This window comes from Vicugna pacos, chromosome 6 (assembly GCF_048564905.1).
Source record: "Vicugna pacos chromosome 6, VicPac4, whole genome shotgun sequence".
NCBI classification, from domain to species: Eukaryota; Metazoa; Chordata; class Mammalia; order Artiodactyla; family Camelidae; genus Vicugna; species Vicugna pacos.
This window is the reverse complement of record NC_132992.1, coordinates 68,203,085-68,229,539: the sequence shown is the minus strand read 5'-3', so window position 1 is coordinate 68,229,539 and position 26,455 is coordinate 68,203,085. Positions and strand designations below refer to the sequence as shown.

The 26,455-nt window shown below is 42.2% G+C and overlaps 1 long non-coding RNA gene across 1 annotated transcript; it reads left to right on the top strand.

Annotated features, from left to right (window-relative positions):
• Positions 1-21,035: 21,035 nt before the first annotated feature.
• Positions 21,036-26,161, top strand: LOC116280997 (uncharacterized). Its single transcript, XR_012073727.1, has 3 exons — positions 21,036-21,587; positions 22,213-22,361; positions 25,979-26,161. It is a non-coding gene; the product is annotated as an uncharacterized lncRNA (long non-coding RNA).
• Positions 26,162-26,455: the final 294 nt, after the last annotated feature.

The window sequence follows — 26,455 nt, the reverse complement described above, 5'->3', positions numbered from 1 at the left end:
TATTTTGAGGGGCGATAGTCATGCTTTTTGTTCTTTATTGTAAAAAACACATAATATTAAGTTTACGATCTTAACCATTTAAAAAGTATAGTTCAGCAGTGTTAAGTATATTTATATTGTGCAGCAGATCTCTAGGTCATTTTCATCTTGTGAAACTGAAACTCTATACCCACTAAACACAAATTCTCCCTCTTCCCCAGCCCCCGCCCTTGGCAGCCACCTTGTTACTTCTCTACATATTTGATTTTGACGACGTTCGATACTTTGTAAGAGTGGATCTGGACAGTATTTGTCCTTTTATGACTTAGCATGATGTCCTCAAGTTTCAAAGTACATGAATATTTTAATACCCTGTGTTTACGCATGTGTGTTGGCTGAATGTCAGCCCTGCCCAGCCCCCACTAAACTTAAGCCTTGTTGTTCAGGAGTTCTGAAAACTACTCTTGCCTGTATATTAAAGAAATCACATTCATCATCCCTAAATCCTTACTGTAGTTCCTTTCCCAGTGCAAGTTCCAGGAGATTCTTGGAGTGTGAGAATCTCGCTGCTTTGGCCAGATTTTTGGTCAAGACCTCATTTATTGAACACCGGTGTGTTTTCTGTTTTCTTTCTAGCTGATTCCCAGCTATTTCCTTTCATACATCCCATAGTATCTAAATGGAACTTCTCGTGGGGAGGGTATAGCTAAAGTGGTAGAGCGCATGCTTAGCATGCATGAGGTCCTAGGTTCAATCCCCAGCACCTCCTCTAAAAATAAATAAACCTAATAACCTACCCCCCACCTCAATAAAATAATTCAGTAACACAATAATACATAAATTAATTAATTTAAAATAATAATAAATGGAACTTCTTGCTATTTTTTTTTTCCAAACACATCCTAAACTTCCCTATCTTCTTGCCTTTGCTCGAGCAACTTCCTCTCCGTGGGGACCATTTTCGCTTTTGTCCTTGAGTCTGACTTATACCCAACTGCTAAGGCCTCCTCAAACGACACCTTCTCCACAAAACTCTCCAACTACACCCCTGTTTGGAAAGGATCTCTTTCCTCTGACCTTGACACACTTCCTCCTAGAACTTTACTGTGGCCCTGATAATTGCACCGTCATCTCATCACTTGGCATTGTTTGTTGAGAATCTATTGTGTGTCATGAAAATATTCGGTGCTTTACAGTCTCATTTGCTTGTTTAGCTTGTTGGGCAGTTATTTACGCGTGTCTTCTTCCTTTCTAGCTTATAATCATAAAGCAAATGAGATTTTGACATCAAACTTAGGCTTGGACCCTGGTTCCGCTGTTGGGTAGGACTTTGGGCAAGTTAGTTAGTGTCTCCAACCTTCAGTTTTCTTGCTGGGAAAGCCCAGAGAACAGTGCTTCGTGTCAGGTAGTTGCACTGCGTGAGGTAATAATAATAGCCAGTATTTGCAGAATGCTCAGTCTGTGCTCGGCTGTGCACCAGGCACCTGTTCTGTATTATCTTATTTACTAATTTAAATCCTTTATTACAACCCTATTTAGTGAGTTTGCAGAAGGAGAATCTAAGGTAAGGTTTAAGCCAGAAAGTAGATGAGCCAGAATAAAAACTTTGACTATAGAATCCTTCTTCTTTATTTAAAAAGTTTTAAAATTGTAGTACAGTTGATTTATATTGTGTTAGTTTCAGATGTATAGCAAAGTGATTCAGTTACATATATATATGTGTTATATATTATATGTTCTTTTTCAGACTCTTTTCCATAAGAGGCTATTACAGGACTGGAATCCTTAGTCTCAGTCATTGCCAACGACTGCCTCTCTTGGTGGAGAACGTTCAGTGCCGGCTGGGTACATCTCTGTGTACTGCTTAACCCAGCACCGGCAGGTGGCCCCTCTTCTTCTCATTCCCATTCTTACTACGGAGGGCTGGGGTCTCTCCTGGGCAACTCTATGTCCCCACAGCACCTCATAGTAGTAGTAACTAGGATTTGTTAAACATTTTCCATGAATATGCATTGACCAGACATTGTGGGACACCTCTAGCCCTAGCAGAGTTAACAAATGAGTGACCGAATAAACCGATGAATGAAAAGAGAGGACAAAAACTCTTGGACAACAGGCAAAGCCTGTCTGAAGAGAGGGGTCATCCCTGCTGGGTTGTGGGCCAGGCAAGAAGACACGACAGCTGAGGAGAGGCCTCCCAGGGATCTGACTTGTGCACAATATTCATCAGTGTTTTCATTAATGACGCAAAAGATGGAGTCACTAATCCAATTGGAAAAGCCTGGGAGGTGGGATAGACGCTGAGCACTTAGGAGGCAAGCTCGAGCTTGCAGACAGTACTTGACAAATTAGAGAAATAAACAGACTCAATAAACAGAGCTCCAGGAGCTGCAGACTTCAAGTGGCTCCGAGGGAGCAGCTGCCTCTAATGGATCTGCCCAGAGAAGCCTTTGGCCCACTTCTTTGAGCTTCACCTGGCTTGCTTGCGTATTTGGGGCAAGTCTGAATGTAGTTCTCTTCACGAGGGATTTGGGCCTGGAGGCTTCATGGACAAAGGCTCCGCTGCAAACACCAAGCTGTCCCCATACTCCTTCCTGGCCTCTCCCCTCCTCGCTCTAGCTGTCTGCTTAGCTGGGTCTCATGGAGGGAAGGAGGTGGTTCCACCTGCTCCCCCAAAGACTTGGCAAAAACATCAATTACCCCATGATGCCTCCTCCCTACCCACCAAAGCGGTGCTGCCCTTTTCCACCTCCTGTACATCCTCATCATTAACTAATTTCCTTTGCCCTTTGAGGCTTCCCTGGAGGTTACTGTGACCTCCATTTCCCTTGGGAAAATGTAATGGGTGTGAAAGGAGGGACAAGGAGACAGTGCAACCTGGTAGGGACTGCCCCACAGATGCCCTGCCAGCCTCTGGGAAGAGGGCAAAGCCTGAGTGGTTTGGCAGTTACAGAAATGTGTGGGCTTTGCAAGACATGGAAGAACCCTAAATGTCCATTGACAAATGACTAGATAAAGAAGATGTGGTCTAGAATATGCAATGGAATACTACTCAGCTATAAAAAAGAATGAAATAATGCCATTTGCAGCAACATGGATGGATCTAGAGATTATTATACTAAGTGAAGTAAATCAGACAGAGAAATACAAATTTCATATGATATCACTTATATGTGGAATCTTAAAAAATGATACAAATGAGCTTATGAACAATCTGGAAATAGCCTCACAGACATAGAAAACAAACTATGGTTACCAAAGTGGTAAGGGGTTGAGGGGGTGGGAAAAATTAGGAGTTTGGGGTTAGCAGCAGATACAAGCTACTATATATAAAATAAACAACAAGAATCTACTGTGTAGCACAGGAATCTATATTCAGTATCTTGTAATAACCTATAATGGAAAAGAATCTGAAAAAGAATATATATATGTACGTATTTATAACTGAATCACTTTGCTGTACACCTGAAACTAACACAACAGTGTATGATCAACTATTCAATTAAAAAAAGGAAAAAAAAAAAAAGAAATGTGTGGGCTTTGGAGCTCCTGCTTCATCCTTCTGGGGCTACGTGGCATTGGGCACGTTACTTAGCTTCTCTGAGTCAAGCCCCTTTAGTTACAAATAATTGAAAGCCACTCAGTTTATCTTAATCAAGATGGAGTACTTAATTGGAAGACTAAGAGAGATTCTCAGAAAAGCTGGGAGCCATTGGAAGAGCCTCTGTGGACCGTGGCATGGCCTCTTCCTTCCTCTTCCTTCTTCTCCAGAGTTGCGAAGTTCTCTGCTCCTATGTTGCCCAACACATCTGATTCTTTCTTCTTCCTCGACTGGCCTCCGTGGTACACATGACCACACACTGATGTTCCAGTCCCACCTTCATGAAGGGCTGTACAGTGAGGACAAATGTCTCTATGTCCAAATCTACATTTCTGGGGAAAAGAAACTGACTCTGCCCTTCTGGGATCGAGTTTCCATCTCAGCCTGAAGAACGGGTTCATGCTGGGTACCAACATGCCAGCAAGGACCCACCTGTGTGGGTAGGTGGCAGGTTCTCAGAGAAGAGAAAAAAAGTGAAAATCACCCAGTTGGGTGTTCAGTGCCGTCCCTAAGCTTTGGTGTTCTCATGTGGAAGCGGGAATGATGTTACTGACCTTGAGAGTATTAAGAGAAATACTGTTTGTAAAGTGCTTATCGTTGTGGCTGATACACAGTCCATGCTGCCTCTTGGGGAACAGTCGCTCCTGTTCAAGATGAGGTTCACTGGACTTAGTGGGTGGATCTCTGAGGTGGGATGGACCTGGGTAGCAAAGGAAGCTCAGAGGGACAGGCTGAAGGGATGGGGTAAGAGGAATGTGACTTTATCCATCACCTGTTGGGGGAGACAGAGTTGTAAACAGAGGGGCATGGGGATGCTCAAATGTTGTTATTTCAGGAGAACTGACTCCTAATTCCCAGCTGGAGGGCAGAGCAGTGCCACCATGTTATGGACACTCAAACCATCCTTTCCTTCATTCTTTCTTTTAACCAAAGTCCATTGTATACCTACTGTGCTGGGTACTGTTCTGGTTGCTGGAGATACAGCAGTGAACCTTCATGGTGTTTGTCCTCTAGTGGGAGAGGAAGACAATAAATATAATAAATAAAATATGTGATATGTCACTGGCAGGTGCAAAGGAGAAGAAATAAAATGAGAAAGAGATATGCAATGTCAGCTGGGTGGGATGAATGTTAACATTTTCAGTGGGGGTAGTCAGGGAGGGCCTCACTAAGAAGGTGTTTTTTAATTAAAGACCTTGAAAGAAGTGATAGAGCTAGTCATGTTATCATAAGTCAGGGCAGGGAAGGGGCAGAAGAGAATTCCAGATAGAGGAAACAGCCAGTGCAAAGGCCCTGAGGTGGGCACCATGAAGGAATCACAGGGGGGCCAGTGTCGTTGGAGCAGGTGGAGGGCGCTAGGTGATAAAGTCAGAGGCTATAGGTCCAGATCATGTCAGATCCTGTTGCTCATAGTAAGTAGTTCACAGTTCAGCTTTTACTCTGAGAGAGAGAGAAGCCACTGGAAGGTTTTGAGTGAGGAGTTACATGATTGGAATCAAGTTTTAACAGACTCACTTTGGACTAGACTATGAGAGTCAAGGCCAGGAGGAGTGGGTCTAGTTAGAGAGTGTTGCTCAGGGAGCTAGCTTTTAGCTCTCAGACCAGAGTGGAGGAGAAATGGAAAGAGGTGGTCAGATTCTGGGTATATTTTGAAAGTAAAACTGACAGACTTTGCCCTGCTCAACTACTGCTGTGTTCTGCTAGCAGTGACATAAATTCCACTTCCCACCCCTCAAATGTAACTCAGCACATGGTCCTCCCCGCCCGCCAATCCTTCCCACACATGCATGCATGCATGTCCCTGTCCGACATGTTCCCTTGCCACGGAGACCTAAGGCGTAGAGGACTGCTAAGACGTCTAAGGTCACAGCCGTGGCTCCTAGGGTCGGGAGTACCATTCCGCAGTACCTCTGTTAAAAAATAAATTAATGAGTAAATAAAACCTAACTCCCTCCCCCGCCAAGACAAACAAAAGCACCAAACTCAGCCTCCAAAGGAAATGGGATTTGAGTCCCAGCCCCGTCATCTTGGGCCTCAGTTTCTTTATAAAGGGTTCAATTAGATAGGCTCCTTTTGAGCTCTGAAGGCCTGTGAAGTTTATGTAATAAAAGCATTTTGTTATCTGAGCTACTTACTTCTCTGCCTTTGGCTTCTTCAGAGTCCTCATTCTTTTAAGATTAGCCTCCCACCCATCAGGAGAGCTAGGTGGATGACATTTTGCTTGATGACAGAGAGGGTGCCTTCAAGCTAGACTACCAGGCTAAGGCTTGGAAAGCTCATCGCCCTCCTATCCACAAGCCTCACTTGGCAGTTGGAGCGGAAGATGCTCATCTTTGAGGCAAGAAGGCGTGAGTCAGCAGGAAGGAGGGGCGGGGGAAGGTGACGCCTATGGAGTTTAGTTTCCTTGTTCCCAGTTGTCTTTATTCTCAGGTTTCTTGTGAGCTATCTTTCAGAAAGCAAAGGAACCTTCTCCATCAGCCCGAGGGCTGATGACAAGGCATGGAGTTGTGGAGAAGTGGCCCATCATTTCTTGGGTGTCACCAGGTCACCCTTCCCTCACTAGTTCTGTTTGGGGTCATCAGTCTGGTAGGAAGGACTGTAGAGAAAAAATTTGAGCTCCCCTAGCTTTGGACAGGAGGACACTCTGTTTCCTGGTGACACAGCCTGCCAGCTGTCTTGAAGCCAGCTTGGGAGCTATTCCTTCAAGCCAATGATGTGAAAGCCCAAATTCTCCCTCAGATCTTCCTTAACTGGTCACCATCACCCTTAAGTCTATGTTTCCTAAATGACCCTTAAATGAATGACACGTTTGCTGGTTATTCTGTATGGGGTTATCGGAGGAGTAGTCATATATACAAGCCCCTAGATTAACACCAAATCTTCGCTCACATCCTGCCCAAGGACAGCCAGGTAGTCTGGGGCCTCAACGAGCTCCATCATCACCCCAGATCAGCAGGAAGTAGAGCGGTTGCTCAATGTCCCCAAGATTTGGGGTCTGATGACTAGAAGGGAGAATCTCAGGTAGCTTAGATAGAAATGAACATTGGGCAAAGGGAGAGAAAGGGGAAAGGAAAAATCCAGAACACAAGAAACCTGAGCTGTCAACTATTTACAATAGCCAAGAAATGGAAACAGCCTAAATGTCCATCAGCTGATGACTGGATAAAGAAGATGTGGTATATTTATACAATGGAATACTACTCAGCCATAAAAACCGACAACATAACACCATTTGCAGCAACATGGATGCACCTGGAGAATGTCATTCTAAGTGAAGTGAGCCAGAAAGAGAAAGAAAAATACCATATGAGATCACTCATATGTGGAATCTAAAAAAAAAAAAAAAAAAAACCAAAAAGAAAGCATACAAAGAGAAAAAAATGTGACAATGAATATATATATGTTCATGTATAACTGAAAATTTGTGCTCTACACTGGAATTTGGCACAACATTATAAAATGATTATAAATCAATAAAAAAAAAAAGAAACCTGAGCTCTCAATCACCCAGAGCTAAGGAAAACTGAGTTGTAAATCAAACAATCAATCAGTCAACCAACCAACCAATCAATCAATCACAAGGCCTGGGGGTGGAGGCGCACCCCATGTCATGTCTCTGAGATGGGGTGCCCCTCCACCCCTAGGCCTGGGGGTGGAGGCCCAGTGCACTTTTGTCATGTGTCTATGTAGCCAGATGCCTCTCCAACCCCAGGCCTAGGTGTGGCGGCCCCATGCACCCTTATCATGTGTCCATTAGCTGAGATGCCTCTCCACACACATGCCTGGAGGTGAAATTCACCCATATCGTGTGTCTTAAACTGGTGTACATCCATACACAGGTCTGGGAATGGATGTGCCCTCGTGTCACATGTCTGTTATACAAGGGTATACCATTACACAGGTCTGTGTATGAATACATATATATATATATACACAATATGTGTAGTTATATATATATAAATATAGAATATAATACATATACATATGTAATATGTATATAATACATATACATATGTAATATTTATATAATACATGTGTATATCCATACACGTCAGTGTATGAATATATATAGTATATTTATTACATATACTTGTGTCTGTGTATGGACATGTATATATAATATGTATATTAAATATGTGTATATATTCACATATAATATATACATATATAGTGGTGTATATCCATACACATGTCATTGTATGGATATATATAACATATATATTATATATACACATATCTGTACATGATTTGTATATATTTAATATGTATATCATATAATATATGTGTATATATACATTTAATCTACATAGATATATAATATGTATATTATATATTTGTATTTCCATACACATGTCAGTGTGTGTGTGTGTGTGTGTGTGTATATATATATATATATATAATATTACATATTATATATACACATGTCTCTGTATGGTTATGTATGTATATAATATGTACATCATATACTATATGCATATATATAGTATAAAATATATGCACATATAATACATACATATATAATATGATATATATCCATATAAAATATGGATATTGTATTGGTGTACATCCACCCAGGTCTGACTCACTGAGACCTCAGCTCATATTGGGGACCAATCATCTTTTTTGTTTGTTTGTTTCAGTATAGGTAGAGTTACTTAGAGATCCATCAAGAGGCAAGAGAAAGGCCTTGAGGTGTGGGGGTTAGGTGCTCAGAGTTGAGTAAAAGTAGGTACACAATCCATAGACAGTGCGTGCTGTGTCCGAAGAGGGAGAGAGAGGGGGCTGCGGCCTTGGAACAGTCTTGGTGCCTGTGGGCATGTTGTTCACCATGCTAATATGTTACAATGGTTGTATAATGGAGGTCAAGGTCTACTAGAAGTCAAATCTCCCACCATCTTGAGCCTCAAGGCCTCCTGGGGGTTGACTCTCTTGCCATTCTGGTGTTAATTGCTGTGTTATGCCTTGAGTGGCTGTGCCCTGCCCCCTGCCTATCTCATTCCCCCCTCAGAGATTTTACTCCCATCGTCTTCTTACAGGGCTGTAGAGGGATGATGGTCCATCTTCTGAAACTACTTCCAGGCTGAGGAGGGGCGTTGACCCTGCCTATCAGGGAGTAAAAAACCTCTGAATGCTTAATCTAGGGGCCCCAGGAGCACGACAGCCTTTTGTTTTTGTGTCCAGAGTGCTGAGGGCAGGGGCCATCATTTGATGTGGGACTATTATAATCCACTGTTTCCACTGACTTCTGATGAACGTTTTTAAAGATGAAGCACTTTTGTAACAACTTGACAGTCTGTAACAACAAAAAGGCTTAAAAGGCATGATTAAACATCTGTAATTGATAGAGATTTGTTTTTAATTACTAGAATTATGATTGATTATATTTAACTTAACATATTAAATAATCCTAGTTAACTTAATATCTGAGATGTCTCAGGTTTTCTTGAAAGCATCTTAAAGTTAGCTCGGGCTACAAAGAACTTTGTTAGATATTTAAAATCTTGATTATGTATGAAACCTTTTTTTTTTCCCCATAGTTTTTTTTTTTTTATGAAACTCTTACTGAAAACATACATCTTACTTTCCCACTGTATACTGAAATACTACTTTAGGAGCTTTAATTGCATATATTGTCATTTTAACCCTCAAAAACCGTACATCTCTGGCAAAAACCAAGAAGCAAGCAACTGTGAATTGGCTGTCATATTGCCGTTTCCTGACTGGAAACTTATGTTTTAGGTTTTGTTGTTTTTTTTTTTTTCCTAGGTAGATAAACTTAGATCTGCCCAGCAATTAATGTTTTAAGATTTTATAAATGACACAGATAGTCAGTGAACTTTTTAACTTAGGTTTAAGTAGCAAAATTTGGAGAGACAATTTTAGGTAGATACTTTCAAAAGAAAACTCCTATAGAGTTTACCCCAAATCTCTTATTTTATTTACTTTTTGAAAGTTTTTTTACATTGAGTTACTTTTTTCGTTGACAAATTTGTAACATATAGTAAAGTTTTGCTTGCCCTCTAGTAAGCCTGGGCACAACCAAAGTATTATACTTAACACTGATGTCTCTAAAGACATGTTTCTATTAATTAAACTAACAAGCTTAAGCTAGCTTCAATACCAATACCAGTGGTGAATCCTTTTAAGATAACGTGAACCTGAAATTTATTTTGGCCAGTTTTCTCTATGTTTGAGTATTTATATAAGTACTTAACTTCCTTTCAGCCGATTAAAGAGCTCCTTTACCACTTAATCATGCCAATACCATACATCTATGACATACAAACCAGACACCTTACAGTTTTCATTTTAAAATTTTAGTCATGAATCAGATATAACAAAGTAAAACCAAAAGAGGTTGGATTTAAGCTGGGGGTTTTGGCAGATAGAACAAATCAAAGTTGCCCATCTAGATGGCTAAGCCTTTTTATTAATATTTATGAAAAAGAGATAAAATTTTTTTTACATTTTTTATTGATTCATAATCATTTTACAGTGTTGTGTCAAATTCCAGTAAAGAGATAAAAATTTTTACCTGTCCTTCGCAAATTAAGTTCCAAATTATTTATAAACCCCCCCCACTTTTTTTTTTTAATTTGCATTTTTCAAAGATGGTGAGATCAGAGTTCCTGGAGAAGACAAGGTAGAATATTTGTATCTCCAAGGCATAGGAAAGCAAGTTTCTCCTAGAAAGACTGTTCTTTAAAGGCCAGAAAAAACTCTCTTTAAATACTTGTCTAGTAAGATAAATACATAGGGGAGGTTTGGGGTGTGGTAGAAGGATTGCTGGGCTTTGTATCCTTTTTGGAGCCACACCTCTGGTCCTGTAAAGACTAAATTTGTAAAACAAAGACAGCTTAGTTTTGGTTTTCCTCATTTAGCTTAGGGAAGACTTTTCCAAAAAATTTTTATTAGGCTCCAAATATTAGCTATGGTCAGTTTAGTCCAACCGACGGCCTCCCATTTGGCCATCTATTTACAAACACATTTGAGGAGCCTTCCTGGGTTTGAGAAGTTTTTTGATTAAGGCTCTTGGTTTGGCCTTAATCTGAAGAGCCTTGCCTGTAGCCTCACATGGTCCCATTTCTGATGATAAGCTGACAATAGTAGCTCTGGCAGGGACCCCAGTTTCCCAGGCAGCAGGGTTGACTTGAGAATCAATATGGGGTGGAAGGGAGAGCTCTTCTGGCTTGGGACTGAGGCAGGCCCTCAAAGCCAAGAGTAGACATTCTGGGGGGTGCATGTCTTTCCTGTAAGGGTCTTTGAATTGGATTACTTCTTGGGATTTACTGAGCAAGTAGGTCCCTTCCCAATGAGGGGACGGGGCACTCAGCCACCAGCAAAAACTCCTGTGTAAAAGTCAATTTTTAGTAAGCACCTTGTTTGGGGTCTTCTATTGATCCCCGTTATTACACAGGATTGAGAGGACAAGGGTCCAGGGAAATCAGTCAGCACAGAGCAGGTGACTCCCTTATCTAATAAGACAACTTTTCTACCTGCCACGTCAAGGGTTCCCCAAGGCTCTGCTGGAGAAATGACCCGGTGTCCTGTGGGAGCCAGGGAGGGTCCCGGGCCCCGTCAGTCTTTAGTCATCTCAGCTGTCATTGGTTTGGGAGCCCCAAGCCCCCTTCAGGACTGGGGGCAGTCCTGCTTCCAGTGGCCTTTTTGTTTGCATATAGGGCAGGGTCCTGGTGGACTTTTCCTGTACATGGGGCATTTTTTTTTTCAGTGGCCCTCCTGGCTGTACTTAAAACAGGTTCCTTTTTGGCGTGACAGTGGCTCTGATGCAGGCATCCTGGATCCTGTCCTCGCCATGGGTCTTGGTGGAGGAAAACTCTGAGGTGGTGCGGAGATGTAGGCTGTCGCTAAGAATTGTGCCTTTTGCTGTTGTCCCTGAACACTTTTTGCCTCTTTAGCCCTGTCTCTATTGTCCAATACTTTAAACATCAGATCCATGAGTTGATTCTTGGGGATTTGGGGTCCCCAGCTGCCCAGAAGGGGCCTTCGGGGTAGATGATTGGGAAGACCTCTCCAGTGGGGTCTCCCAACAGGAAGCAATGGAAGAATGAAAAACTAGTAAGATCCCCAGGCTTGGGGCTTCCAGATCCCACAAGGCCCTTCCAGTTATATGATATATGTTCATGAAAGAGGAGGAATAGCCTTGGGGGTCCTCACTCAGTGGCTGGGTCCTACCCAACAGCCTATGGGATACCTCTCCAAGTGGCTAGATCCCACTGCTCAAGGCTGGCCTTCCTGCCTAAGAGTGTTGGGAGCCCTCTCCACTCTCCTGCTTGTGTATGCTAACCATCAAGTTTCTGACCTTTTAAAAGGCAAGGGACATTTCTGGCTTTCAGATGCTTGGCTTCTTAAATAGCAGGCATTATTACTGGAAAACCCAGATGTCACTGTCTCTGTTTGTGGGACACTCTATCCTGCTACACTATGACCATCACCAGACGAGTCTCTTCCCTTTTGCCTATGTCATGAGACCCTATCCATTTCTCTAGAAGCTAGAACAGATCTCACTGACCAACCCCTAGAAAACCCTGATGAGATCTGGTTCACCGATGGGAGCCACATATTCTCGTGAACCTCTTAGCAATTTGCGACTGCTTTCCCAGCAACACTCCGGTGAGACTCTTCCCTCGCCCTAGGGAACTATGGATCCCTGTTCGACAAACCCCTTTCTTAAATGTCTCCTGGGTCAAATCTTTTCTCTTTTAGGGGCCCCCCCAAACTGTTTTAAGACTAATTTAAAATGTCTCTGACATTAGGGTCCCTCTTTTGACTCCTCCTTTAGTGCACTGGACTAACACTCCAACATGTGCTTTCTAAAACCTAAACCAACAGAAAGCACAGAAATCAGTTTTTTTTAAAGACCTTTGTCTGCCCCTTTCGTCCTTTGGCTAGGATTAGCTCTATATATTTGACCTCTATCTTTTCAACCTTCTCATGAAAAGTGTTTCTTCTCGTCTAGAGATAAACTTCAAATGATTGTATAACAAGGTAATCAACCAATCAGCCCAGACCACTTCTATACAAGCCCCTCGATAAACACTGACCCTTCGCTCACATCCTGCCCAAGGGCAGCCAGCTAGTCTGGGACCCCAACGAGCTCCATCGTCACCCCAGATCAGCAGGAAGTAGCTAGAGGGGTCCACACTCTCTACATCCCCAAGATTTGGGGTCTCATGGCTAGAGGGGGGGAAATCTTAGGTAGTTTAGAAAGAAATGAGCATTAGGCAAAGAGAGAGGTAGTGGAAAGGAAGAATCCAGAACACAAGAAACCTGAGCTCTCAATCAACCAGCGCTCAGGGAAACCGAGTAGTCAATCAATCAGTCAATCAGCCAATCAATCAATCAATCAGTCACAAGACCTGAGGGTGGAGGCGCCCCCCGTGTCATGTCTCTATGAGACGGGGAGCCCCTCCGTGCCCAGGCCTGGGGATGGAGGCACACCCCGTGTCTTGCCTGGTCAGAATTATAGCTCACTTAGGATTTTTTTGCTTTGAGGTGCAAAAGCTGTAATGCTTAGGAAACAATGAGGTGGGTGAAATGCAAAGTGAGAACAGTGGGGGCTGAGGGAAGGCTGTATTTCCATCAGGGCACCTTGAGGCCGTAAGTCTTCCCTTGTCCTAAGCTTTGTGCACAAGTAGGTGATGCAGAAGTAGCTCTGGCTATTGAGCTTCTTTTTCTTGCCCTTGATCTTTATTGTGAACTCTTTCTCCCTGTTGTTAATTGCCGAAAGGCCAGTGGATTACCCACACTGTTATATGTCTATCATCAGGGATGCAAAAGTGAGCAAGACACATGGTCTCTGCCCTTGAAGAACTTGTGTCTAATGGGGGACAGAAACACGGAGAGTGATGACCAGATGGTCAACTTCACTGAGTAGCTAAAGATGACTTTAAAACAACTCAACCTGGCTGGTCCTAGAATAAGCTAGCTCCTTTCCAGGTCACTGTCCAAACATTCGGTGGATGAGAACCGTTCTTTTGTTTTTCTGTGAAGATGCTCTGCTGGTTAAAAGACTTGGGTCAAACACTTACCATACTCGTGTCCCACACTTGATGATATAAAAGCTGAAAATTTTCCTTTTAAATATCTGTGCTAGTGCATTCATCTTGCTCTTTGTTCTTATAAGTAGGCCCTCACCAGTCAAGTGTCTCTGGTTCTCAACCCAAGAGACAATGGGGAAATGTTTCAGCAGATGAGGAGAAACTGTTGGTCTGGACCTTTATTCCTTGGCCCATACATCCTCAGGTTCCCATTCCTCACACTTCTATCTTCCATTCTAGTCGTCTAATATACTTCTATTCAGAGGTGAAAAGGCATCAACCAATTGTAGAGCTCTCCAGTTACCTGAAATTTACCCTAAAGCTGATTTTTCTGCTGTCTTCTTGCTTGCACTTTTCTGAGAGGAGCAGACACAGGTCCCCATAACTCAGAGAAACCAAGGTGTCAGAGAATGAGGGCAAGAAACATGAGCCACACAAAGAGAATGAGGGAGAACTGCCAGATCGTGGGCTGGGTTGATGTGTGGCCTCCCCAGCAAAGCTCTAGGTTCTGGTTCATTCCTGACAAAGCTCCAGAGGTCAGATGCCAGACTCCAAATGATTATATCACAATTCTAGAAAGAGAAACTGTGCAGAGGCCTGGATAACCAAATGAGTTAGTGGGCGGGTAAAAGAGGCAACTTCAACTCATCCTGTCATAACAAGTGCCTTGTGGTTGAATGTCAGAGATTTCCCCTTGTTTAAGTGGTGCCTGGTGGGATTATTGTTTTCACTTCTAGAAGACTCCATTAAAGGAAAAATCAACCCGTGTGGCCAAGAGAGGAGGGAAGATACTACGTATTAAGCATGTTTTTTGGTCCAAGTCTCTTCTCTTAGAGTTGGATAAAAGGCTCAGGAGAGGAGGCCAGGGTTTTTTGCTGGGAGATCTCTCTCTGGTCCCAGTGGATATAAATGTACCCTTTTCCTCTTCAGTGTTTGTCAACAAATATTTACTGAGTGACTGCCATATGCAAGAATAGGTCCTCCTGCCTGAAATGCCCTTCCTTCTCCCCCCTCCCTTTCCAGCCTGGACCTAATCAACAGCCATTCATCTTTCAGACCTGAGCTCCTCCAGAATTTTCTCCCTTAATTAAGTGATAAGACAAAGTGCAAACTGCCTTAAAAAACTCATGCATGTGGAGACACATACATGTTTTCAGATCCTTCTCTAAAAGCCACCTTTGATGTGGAAAGAAAGGAGGGTAGAAAACAAAGGAAAATAAAGGCTTCTGAAGTGAAAGGAAGGAGGGGGCTGTAAGGTGGTTGGTCCCGTGGAAGGTCAGGAAGGGGAGGCTAGGGAGCTCAGCCATCAGTCTGGCCAACTTCTCAAGTGCTGAAGATGCTCAAAGGTTAAGCCAGACTTTTATCCTGGACATTCAGGACCTAATGCAGCTTTTCCCCCAGGCTCTGGAGAGATGAAAGCAGCCAGAGTGGGTTAGAACCAGATACAATTAGACTGAGAGGAGGAGGTAAGAGCCCTTGATATCCTGGGGAGAACAGATTGCTCACCTTCCCAGGACAGCTTCCCATTTACAGTGGCCAAGAACTTGGACTTTGGAGTCAGATGGCCTGGGTTCACATTTTGATACTTCCACTTATTAGTTGTATGATCTTGGGCAATTTATTTAACCCCTCTGGTTCTCAAGTTCCTCATCAGTAAAAGGGTTGTTATAATAGTTACTATCTCATAAAGTGACATTTACAAACCTAATAGGTCCATAAAACACAATTCTGGGGCATAGAAGTCAACAGATGTTTCCTATTATAGAAGCAAATTATTTCAGAGGGAGGGAAATAGAGAAATAAAGTAGGTTTGGGAGTCTGGATTATAAGGTATGGATCGGGGTGACTGTGCAAAGAAGGACTTAGAGGTTAGCAGAAGTGGTTGGAGGTAGAGATGACGCATGGAGTTCAGATCCTGATTCCCCAGGTGTTTGGGGTGGTGGAAGGCCTGAAAGTCTTAGTGATGCTCTAGAATATAGTTGTTTATTTATAAACAGTATGTGGCCAAATAAAGATATGGTCAGAGGAGGATCTGGATATAGGATGGGGAACTAGCTGACTCTGCAGGCTGTCTGCTACTGCTCAGGAGTCAGGCCACTCTCTTCTTTCTCTGCTCAGAGTGTGGCCCATACACCAGCTGCATAGCATCTCCTGGGATCTTGTTAGAAAGGCAGAATCTTGGGCCCTGCTCCAGACCTACTGAATCCGAATGTGCATTAAAAAAAAAAAATGAGGTATAAGGGGGAGGGTATAGCTCGGTGCTGGAGTGAACACAGCACGCATAAGGTCCTGGGTTCAATCCTCAGTACCTCTATTAAAAATAAATAGATAAATAAACAAGTAAACAAGTCTAATTACCCCCCAAAATAAAAAATAAATAAATGATAAAAATTGAGGTATAGTTGATTTACAATATGATATAAGTTTCAGGTATACAACATAGTGATTCAATATTTTTATAAATAATACTCCATTTAAAGTTATTACAAAATAATGGCTTTATTTCCTTGTGCTGTACGATATATCCTTATTTCTTATTTATTTTATACATAGTAGTTTGTGTCTCTTAATTCCGTACCTCTATCCTGCCCCTCTCTCCTATATTCTTTCTACTGGTAACCACTAGTTTGTTTTCTATATCTGTCAGTCTGTTTCTGTTTTGTTATATTCATTTATTTGCTTTATTTTTTAGATTCCACATATAAGTGATAATATACAGTGTTTGTCCTTCTCTGTCTGACTTATTTTCTAAGCATAATTCTCTTTAGGTCTATCCACATCGTTGCAAATGGCAGAATTTCGTTCTTTTTAATGACTGATTAAGATTTCATTGTGTGTGTATATGTGTGTGTGTGTGTGTGTGTGTGTATACACCAATTTACAATCCCACCAACAATGTACTAGGATTCTCTTTTCTCTACATCCTCACCAACATTGTTATTTGTAGACTTTTCGATGATAGCCATTTTGACAAGTATGAGTTGCTATCTTCTTGTGGTTTTGATTTGCATTCCTCTGATGATTAGCAATGTTGAACATTTTTTTCATGTGCCAGTTGGAAAGACGTCTCTGGAAAAATGTCTATTCAGGTCTTCTGGCCATTTTTAAAGTTGGGTTCTTTGTTGTTTTTTTTTTTTGATACTGAGTTGTATAAGCTATTTATAAACTTTGGATATTAACCCCTTATCAGTCATATCATTTGCAAATATTTTTCTCCCATTCGGTAGGTTGTCTGCATTTTAACAAGATGTCCAGGTGATTCTTGGGCACATTAAAGCTTGAGAAGCGCTGCTATTCAAAATTACCTATACAGGTCCCAGGCTTTCCATGGTGCAGATGTATGAGCTGCTAGGATTTTTAAACTCTTTATAGCAGGACATAATGCCATCAGGTGATGCTAAGAACTGGATTACATTCTAAACTGAAATTAACTTTAGTGGGCTCATCTTTGGATAAAGTCTTTGTATACAGACCAGTAGTGAGGGGGAAGCACATCACCAATATGCTTTTCCCATATCAAACATCCCTGGCCTTGGCATATATATGTGTCTGTGTATAAATATATGTATGTATGTATATATATAAATATATATATAATTTAACATCAGCAATATTCAGTACGAGGTTTTTTTCTTTAATCACCAGACATAATTTCTCTATTGGTGGATTCACTAGACATTCCCTAATGCATAACTTCTATTAATAGTCTTATTCAAAATTCCTCTATTGCCACCTGCCAGGGTGTGCAGGAAAACAATTCAAACAACCTCCAGCAATCCTGAGGAGAGACTCTGAGGCCTCTGTGCAGTGAATCCCCGAAGGACTAAAGACCAGGCTAGTGATGCTCTTGCTGGCACGGTGCTCTGTGCCTCAGTTTCTCAACTGCAAAGGGAGCACCATGATTGACAAAGGGAGTTTTAGCTTATCAAACAGTTTCTCTGCTCCCGTTCCTCTTCTGTTTTATTCTTCCTTTTTCTGGATCTCAGAACATGCTTCAACTAACGTTCTTCAACTTGGGTTCTTTTAACCAGAAGTGGCTGGGCAGGTGTAAGATTAGATGAGGCTAGGACAGCTGGTGACTCAAAATGTAGCTGTGGTTGCAAGGAGCAGGAGGATGGAAGAAGGAAAAGAACTTAGACCTTCTACAAGTTCAGTGATGGCTCTGCTGGTGCCTAAGAGCCCTAAGTTACCTCATGCTCAAAGGTTTCACATTTTGATTCACTGGGAATGAGCTGCCAGTACTTTGCTTATGCTAAATTATGTGCCCAGTGGGGCACGGGCCTGCCTTTTTAATCTCTTCATTTCCTTATCATAGAAGTTTCCATCAAATGTCAGTCTACATGAACTAGTAACCCTACCTGACAGTCAGACACTCTGTCCCCACTGTCTTTGTCTATCCCTCCATCTTCTCTAAAGCTCTGGGGGAGAAAAACCTTTCCCCACCTTTGACCAATATACATGTTGGTTCATGCTAATAAATGAAATAAATACATGGACCAGAAAGGACCAATTCTGTTTGGTGTCAGCTAGGATATTCTATCACATAGTTTATAAACTATTTATATTTATATATGTTTATATAAATTTATAATATATAATGTAATATACAATATAATATATTACATATTAATGTAATATATAATATGTATAATTATATATTTTATCATGTATTATCATATATTATAAGTGATATATAATATATTATATATATTTATAGACTACTATGTAGACTGTAAGAGACTTCACAATAATTTGTAAAGTCCCAAATATATGGGAGCCAGTATTAGAATTTTAGTTTCTAAAAAATGCAGTTTCCAGGACCCCACCATCTGTAGCTTCTAAAAAGCAGGATTCTGACTCACCTTCACCCAGGTATAGAGGAGGGCGGGGTAAATGAGGCTCCCACAGGCTCAGCGTCCCGAAGCCCATGGCTGCAGATGGAGGTTTGGATTTCCTCCGTCAGTGGTCTTATGCTTTTCCACATTTCTAAGCTCATATGTGTGTCAAAGACACAGAAGTAGAAATTTAAGGAACATTTTGATAAAAGTGAGCTTTACTTTATCAGAAAGATAAAAAGAACCAACAAGTCCCAAACAAACATCCTTTCCCCCGGCCCCACCTGTCAGCCTGTGCTCAGCCTGTACCCAGAGCTTCACTGATTTGAAGCTGGGGAAGTGAGTGGAGAGCCCTCCAGGGTTTTAACAATTTTAGTCGATTCTAAGTCTAGGAAAATAATTTTCCTTATAAGCTGCCAGACTCCATGGAGGACTTATAAAAACAAAGAAAACATAAAACCAGACCAAACAATAACCTTCATTCAGGACTCCTGAGATGATCTTGGAAACTTTCACGGCCCTTGTTCTATGGGTGATTGATGGGCCCTCGGTTCTCCCCTATTTTCCTCCCTCCAGATCAGCACTCATTTCTACGCATGTGCCTCTCAGACCCTGCTCTGCAGCCCTGCCCTCTCCCCAGCACACAGTGCCACCAGGCTGTCCTGTCACCACCTCCCTCTTCAGTGAGTTCCAGGCAGAACTCCGTCCTCCCCATCAACATGGAGCATCTCCCGGGGCCGTGTATGGCCAGCACTCCTACAAGGCTTCCCATCTCCTAAGCCTCCAAATTGAGGGGAGGTTTCTAGCTACGTACTGCTGGACTCCAGCTTTGTTCCTGTTTTATGTTGCATGATGGACAGAAAGAATTTTTGTCAAATCTGTAGATGGCACAAAGTTGGAGAAATTCACAGATAGGGGTGATGTGATCAAGATGAAATGCTCACAAGCTGTAAGGAAAGGCTGAAATCAATATGATTCAATCTTAAACGAATAAAATTCTGTATTTAGATAAAAGTACAACGTGACAATAGTATATTATTCCATTTACATGAACTTCAAAAACAATTTTTGTTTTGGCAGAATTAATCTATGGGGCTAGAACTCAGAATAGTGGTTACTTCTGGGTTTCAGGGAGGAGATTGACTGGAAAGGGACATGAGAGAACTTTCTAGGGTGAGAGCAATACTCTATATTATGATTGTTGTGTTGGTTGCAGGAGAGTACTTGCTATTAAGACCTATCAGTTTGCTTACTTGGTAAGATTCAAGATTTGTGCATTTTATAGGTTCTTGCCCAACATAAGAAAGTGGATTCTAACAAGTAGAACTACCTAAAAGTGGAATGGGGGGTATTTGATATGGGACTTCCTGGAAGCAATCAGGCAGAAACTAGAGAAACTAGTTGGGGATCTTATAAGCTTCCAGGGTAGAAAGCTTATGCTTTCCTGAGTATCTATTACGCGCCAGGCACTCTGCTAAAACCTGCAGACAAAATTAAGAATGATAATGTTCCTCTGCTCCTCCTTCCTCCTCCTCATCTTATTACTATTATTATTATTAAATCATTAGCTGGTGCTGAAGAATGCTTTCTTTGTACCAGACACCATCCAAAGCAGTTTACACGCATTACTGCATTTAAACTTCACAAAAACTATGAGACTAGTACTATTATTGTCTTTAGTTTCAGAAATGAGACACGTAACTAGTAAGTGTTAAAGTCTGAAGTTGAACTCTGACTTGGCCCACATTACAAAAGGTGTGTGAGCCAGAGTGGGGCCAGAGGGAGAGGCCCAGGGAGCAGAAGGCTGAGCCCTCTTCTCCCCTGCTGCTCCCTCTCCTAGTGCGCTGCAATCCTTGCCCCTCTGCGTCGGCTCTCTGGCAGCAGCCAGGGAAGGGTCTGGGGTTGGGGACATGGAAACTCCATGAATCAGCAGGATTATAATAACCAGGAAAGCCGTGCCAATCTGGTGACGGCTTAGTACCCACAGGATGGTCCTTGAAGGTCTAGAACGTCACTGTCCAGCAGAGTAGCCACTAGCCACGTGGGACTGTTGAGCAACTGACATGTGACTACTTCACATGGAGATGTGCTGTCAGTGTAAATCACACACCGGATTATGAGAAGTTGACTCCTCTCTCAGCACACCTGCTCCTCGATCTGGTGCTCCCTCGGGAGACTCTTCCCTGATCCTCCAGGATTGCCGTAGATGCCCCTTTTCTGTGCACCCTTGGTGTTTCTGTAACATCTGTTACACACATTGGAGGTCGCCTGTTTACTTTTCCTTCCTCCCCATAGATTGGAAGTTTCTCAAGCAGAGACAATACCTTGTTAATCGCCTCTGCTGAAGCGACTGGAATGACACATACTGAGTGAGGGAACGAATGATATGCCAAGTACTAGTTCCTTCTTTCTTTAGAAGAGAGTAATTTTACAGCATTACGTTAAAAGAAAGGAAGGAAGGAAGGAAGGAAGGAAGGAAGGAAGGAAGGAAGGAAGGAAGGAAAAGAAAGAAAGAAAGAAAGAAAGGAAGGAAGGAAGGAAGGAAGGAAGAAAGAAAGAAAGAAAGAAAGAAAGAAAGAAAGAAAGAAAGAAAGAAAGAAAGAAAGAAAGAAAAGAAAGAAAGAAAGAGAAAGAAAAGAAAGAAAGAGAAAGAAAAGAAAAGAAAGAAAGAAAGAGAAAGAAAAGAAAGAAAGAAAGGAAGAAAGAAAGAGAAAGAAAGAAAAAGAAAGAAAAGAAAGAGAAAGAAAGAAAAAGAAAGAAAAGAAAGAAACAAAGAAAGAAAGAAAAGAAAGAAACAAAGAAAGGAAGGAAGGAAGGAAGGAAGAAAGAAAGAAAGAAAGAAAGAAAGAAAGAAAGAAAGAGAAAGAAAAAGAAAGAAAAGAAAGAAAGGAAGAAAGGAAGGAAGGAAGGAAGGAAGGAAGGAAGAAAGAAAGAAAGAAAGAAAGAAAGAAAGAAAGAAAGAAAGAAAGAAAGAAAGAAAGAAAGAAAGAAAGAAAGAAAGAAAGAAAAAGAAAAGAAAGAAAGAAAAAGGAAAGGAAGGAAGAAAGAAAGATGCTTTGGAAATGTAGTTTGGCTGACTGGACGGAATATTAAGTGTGTTGTTAGAAAACTGACGTGAGTGCTAGTTCTGTCTTTGTTACTTACTAGCTGTGTGACCTTGAATAAGTCACTTACCTTCTCTGCGCTTGATCCCTCATCTGTCAGATGAGAGACTGAACTATTGAGCTTTAAGATTCTTTCCAGCCCTAATATTCTGTGAGATGTTGAAGACAGGGCGAATCTGGCTTTCAGTTGTGGGCTTGCTTCCAGAAAAGCAATTCAACAGAACAGCTGAGATTCCCAGCCTTTTGCAGGGGCCTCTGCCTTCTCCCTCTCCTCCATGTCTTAGCAAATATTAATAGCCAAGGGCCTCGCTGAGTGTGGTTTTTAATAGAATCCAATTTCAGTCCATTTATAATGGGACTTTTCATGCTGACTTGGTAATTTGAACTCTGTCATGCCTGATGGACCGAATGCATTTTCCCTGTCTGTGCTGCCTGCGCTGGGCTGGTGGGGAGAGAGGGGGCAGGCACTGGGAGTGGGATGCAGGGGCATCTTAATCAAAGCAGCTATGATCAGCTATTTTGGCCTCCCAGCCAGTGTTGTCTTTCCTGCTCTGAGGCGTGTGATGAGGATTCCAGGGCACTGGAAGGAAAGGGCCACGGCTCCGCTCTTTCCTGACGATGCCTTCTCCTTGCAGCCCAGAAGCCGCTGGCCTCTGCGTGGAACTGCGGCAACAAAACCGTGCTGATCTTTGCTCGTGACTAGAAGACACTCAGTTCTAAAAACCATAAAAATTACTCCAGTCGGTTGCTGTGGAGTATCTGACATGCTTGGAGAAGGCACATGGTGCAGTATGAGGGTTCCTTGGCTCTCCTAACCCCAAGTACTTGTCCTATTTGATGAGAGAGTAGTCCGGGGGCCTGCTAGGAGCTCCCTTTCTTCTAGCGCAGTACGGAAACGTGGAAGATAAACAAACAGGCATTAGTAGCCACACTATAAATGAGGAAACTGAGGCTGAGGAGGGTGGGGGAAGGAAAGGAATATTTATTCCATGCTTACTCTGGGCCAGGGACTGAGCTAGGAGTCAGGTATTTCTTAATCCTCCCAACACCCTTTTAAGGGATCTAACATTATCCCATGTACAGGTGAGGAAAAATGAGGATCAGAAAAGTCAAGCAACTGCCCCAAGGTCACACAGCTGGTAGATGTCAAAGCTGGTGTTCAGACACAGCGCCATCGATCCACGCCAAAAGATCACATGGTTTGACAAAACAGTGGAGCTGGGTGTTCTGATTGTCTGCCCGTCTCCCTCCGAAGGGGCTCCTTAACCTGGCTGCTCAGCAGAACCACTTCAGGACGATAAGAAACGAATAGTGTCTTGAGCATTATCCTCATGAGTCCGATTCAGTGGGTCTAAGGCAGAGCCAGAGAGTATGTATTTTTAAAAAGCTGCTTCAAGCGATTCTGCTGTTGTGGAAAGCACAGCACTGAAGCACATAGCTTCTCTCCTAACCCAAGTCTCCAAGGATTTCCTCAGTTCTCAGAAGCACAGATCCAGTTCAGCCCTGCACTTACCTCAAGTAACATTTGCCACCAAATCCATCCTTCATTTCAGGTTCAATGTCAACATTTATTGAGCACTTACCATGTGCCAGGCCTCATGCTGGGCATTCTAGCTGCGAAGATGAATAAACCACAGTACCTGCCTTGAGGAACAGCCAGGTAGTGGGCCAGACCAACACAGATTGGAAGCTCCAATTCCCATTTGTAGCAAATGCTAGGCAGAGGTAGGCTCATGTGGTCTTAAGAGTGCAGACTAAGGAATCAAGGAAAACTTTCAAGCAGTGATGCCTTGGTCAAGTCCTATAGGAGTTAGCAAGGCAAAGAGTGAGTTGGTGGAGGAGGCACAGCCAGCGAGGCAGAGGGAACAGCATGGAAAGGCCCAGACACCTAGAAGCATGGGGTCAGGGTATCACAAGAAGCTGTACCACACAACATTGTAAAATGATTATAAATCAATAAAAAATGTTAAAAAAAAACCATTAGGTCAAAACCAAAAAAAAAAAAGGGATGGCAGAACCCTGCCACACTTTAAAAATACTTATGTGTTTGTGTATAAAAAGATCGAAATGTAATGAAAGTAGTTACAATGATTATTGCTGGTTAGACAACTAGCTCGTTTTCATTTTCTTGTTGTTATATAAATATATTTTCCAAATTTCTACAATGAAAATATAAAACTTTTATAATCAAAAAAAAAAAAAAAAAAGAAGCTGTACCACAGTGGAATGCAGGGTGCCTTGGGGAGAAGACCGGCAGCCGAGCCTCGAAGAGTCAGTCGGAGAAATCACATTAAAGACCTTGTGTGTTATGCTGAATTTGGCCTTTCTCCTAAAAGTGTTGAGGAGCCACTAAAGATTCTTAGGCTGTGGAGAGACAAAGTCAGACGGTGTGTTAGAAGGGTCACGCTGATAAAAATGAGAGGGTGAACCGTAGGCAGAAAGAGCTGGCAACAGAGGAACAAATTAATTGCAGAATTAAGAATTTATGTCTGTCAAAAAGCACCATGAACAAAATTTGAAAGCAAAGCACTTGGAAAGCATATTTGCAATGTTTCCTGACAAAAATAATACTCTTAATAAAATTACATACTGATAATAAACATATCAATATCAAATAAATAGAAAAATCACAAAGAAGTACAAATGGTCAATAAGCATATGAAGATGTTACTCACAAATAAAGAAGTGCGAGTCCATATAACATTGATATACTATAATTTTCTTATCAAATTGGTAAAGATTTGATAAGAGGTAATACCCATGATTAGTAAGGGACAGGGAACAGGGCACTCTCAGGCCTGCAAATAGGAGAGTGCTCTGGTACAAACTTTCTGGAGGGCAGTTGACACCACATTACGAAAATTCTTTAAGATAGCCAAACAATTTCCTTCTTGGATTTTCTCCTAAGGAAATAGTCATAGATATGTGCAAAATTGAGCTACAGGAACATCTGTTGCAACATTATTGACAATAAAGATTGGGAACAAATGAAATAATCACTATTAGGAGGCTGGTTAGGAAAGGAGGGTCCATGATGCTGTTGAAAAAATTTGGGAGACACACACAAAAATATTACGTTCATGATACAGTAAGTGAAGCAGCACAAGGTGCAAAAAAAGTGTGTCCAATATGTTACCATTTGTGACAAAATACATACATACACTTGAAAATGCATCACTGTCTCTGGAAGGGTATACAAGTGATTGGAAGGAAACTAGATGCTGGCAGACAGGGTGGGAAGGAGACTGACTTCTCACTACAGAGCTTTTTGTACTTCTGGAGTTTTGTACCTGTGTCTGCATTACATATTCTACCATATAAACACACAGTTTGAAAAGTAAGTTATTAAAGAGTATGTACAATGTGATCCAGTTTTTGTAAAAAAAAAAAAAAGGCATGTGCATGTGGACATTTATACCAAAAAGAACCAAAAGATACATCCCAAAGGGTAACAATATTTGTCTTGAGTAGTAGGACTACGGATTGGAATTTGTCTTTTTTTTCCCCCTAGTATTTCTATAATATACAGTGAGGCTTTCAAAATAATTACAAGAAAAGTCTAATTCCACCCCACCCAAAGAGTCTAAGACCAAAGTCCAAGCAGGAGATGACAAACGAGTTCAGATTCAGGATGGGTGTTCCAGGTATAGCTCCACAGTGACATCCACAAACCAAACGTGTAATTAAATGACAGTCCCTGTTTGAGGGAGAGAGGAGGGGAAGGGAGCCGAAGATTTGGGAAGGTGAACAGTTCTGATTTTGCTACCAACTCTCGGAAGTCTCTGGATAAATGCATGAAAAATTCAGTCCCACCACCCCAAACATCAACCAAACCCCTAGGCAGCTTTATTCTTTGGGATCATTTAACTTTGGGTCACAGTGAATAGAGTTCCAACACACACATCACCAGGCAAGCAGACCGCCTGGTCACTTGTTCTACAAGGTCCCATAAGGTTGTCCTCACCTAGTTCTGGTTTTCAACCTTTCTCTTGGAAGAATGGCAACAATCTTACTGTCCTCACCTGTCCAGCCCTGCCTCAACTCGCTCGGTGAGGCAAGACCCCTCTCCTGCTCTGTATTGGGAACAGTCACTCTGAGTCCTTCCTCACGGCACGAAGACCAAAGGGAGACCCTGTCAGTTTGAACTGACTCTGCAGGCTACCTCTCACCTCATCGCCATCCTTCAGATCCTAACAAGCAGTTTGCCAACTCATAAACTGTCTGGGCTGGAGGCCTGGGAGTAGGAGAGTTTTGCACGTTTGCCTCTGCTATGTGGGCTGCAGGGTGGTTTTGAGTTGGGGTCATGTGAAGCCATTTTGGAGGAAGAGGGCAGAAAGGATACGGCAGGGGTGGGGGAGAATGTGGCAGCCGTAACAGCTTTTTCCTTTTTCCCTTTTCCAGAGGGTGAGCTATAGGCAACCACCTGGGCGCCCCTGGATATTTCTAGCACATTCTTACAGTCCCTGTTGGAAGCCTTTGAGGAGCTATGTGAATATAACCTGTGTTGCTGGCTTCTGGGCCCCTCAGAGGTGATTGGATCCTGCAGTGTTGGAGCCTCTGATTAAATAAATAACCCATCATTAACTTCGTGTTTCCTGTCGATCTCTACCTATAATTGTGACTCTTCCCCAGTTCGGGGGACGGGATGAGGAATGTCAGGTGGGTAGTTTGGATACATGCTGGCCCATCAGCAAGGAGAATGAGTAACTGCTGGTCTCAGCTGTCTTTTCTGCCACTAGGGAGTCTAGCGTTAGGGGCCGTTTTTTGCCTTGGGCTAAATACAAAAGGCAGCCCATGTACCACCATTTACATAGTCAAGGCTTGTCAACTTAATACACACTGTCCTGCTCCTGATGGTTGTAACTACTCAGTATAACA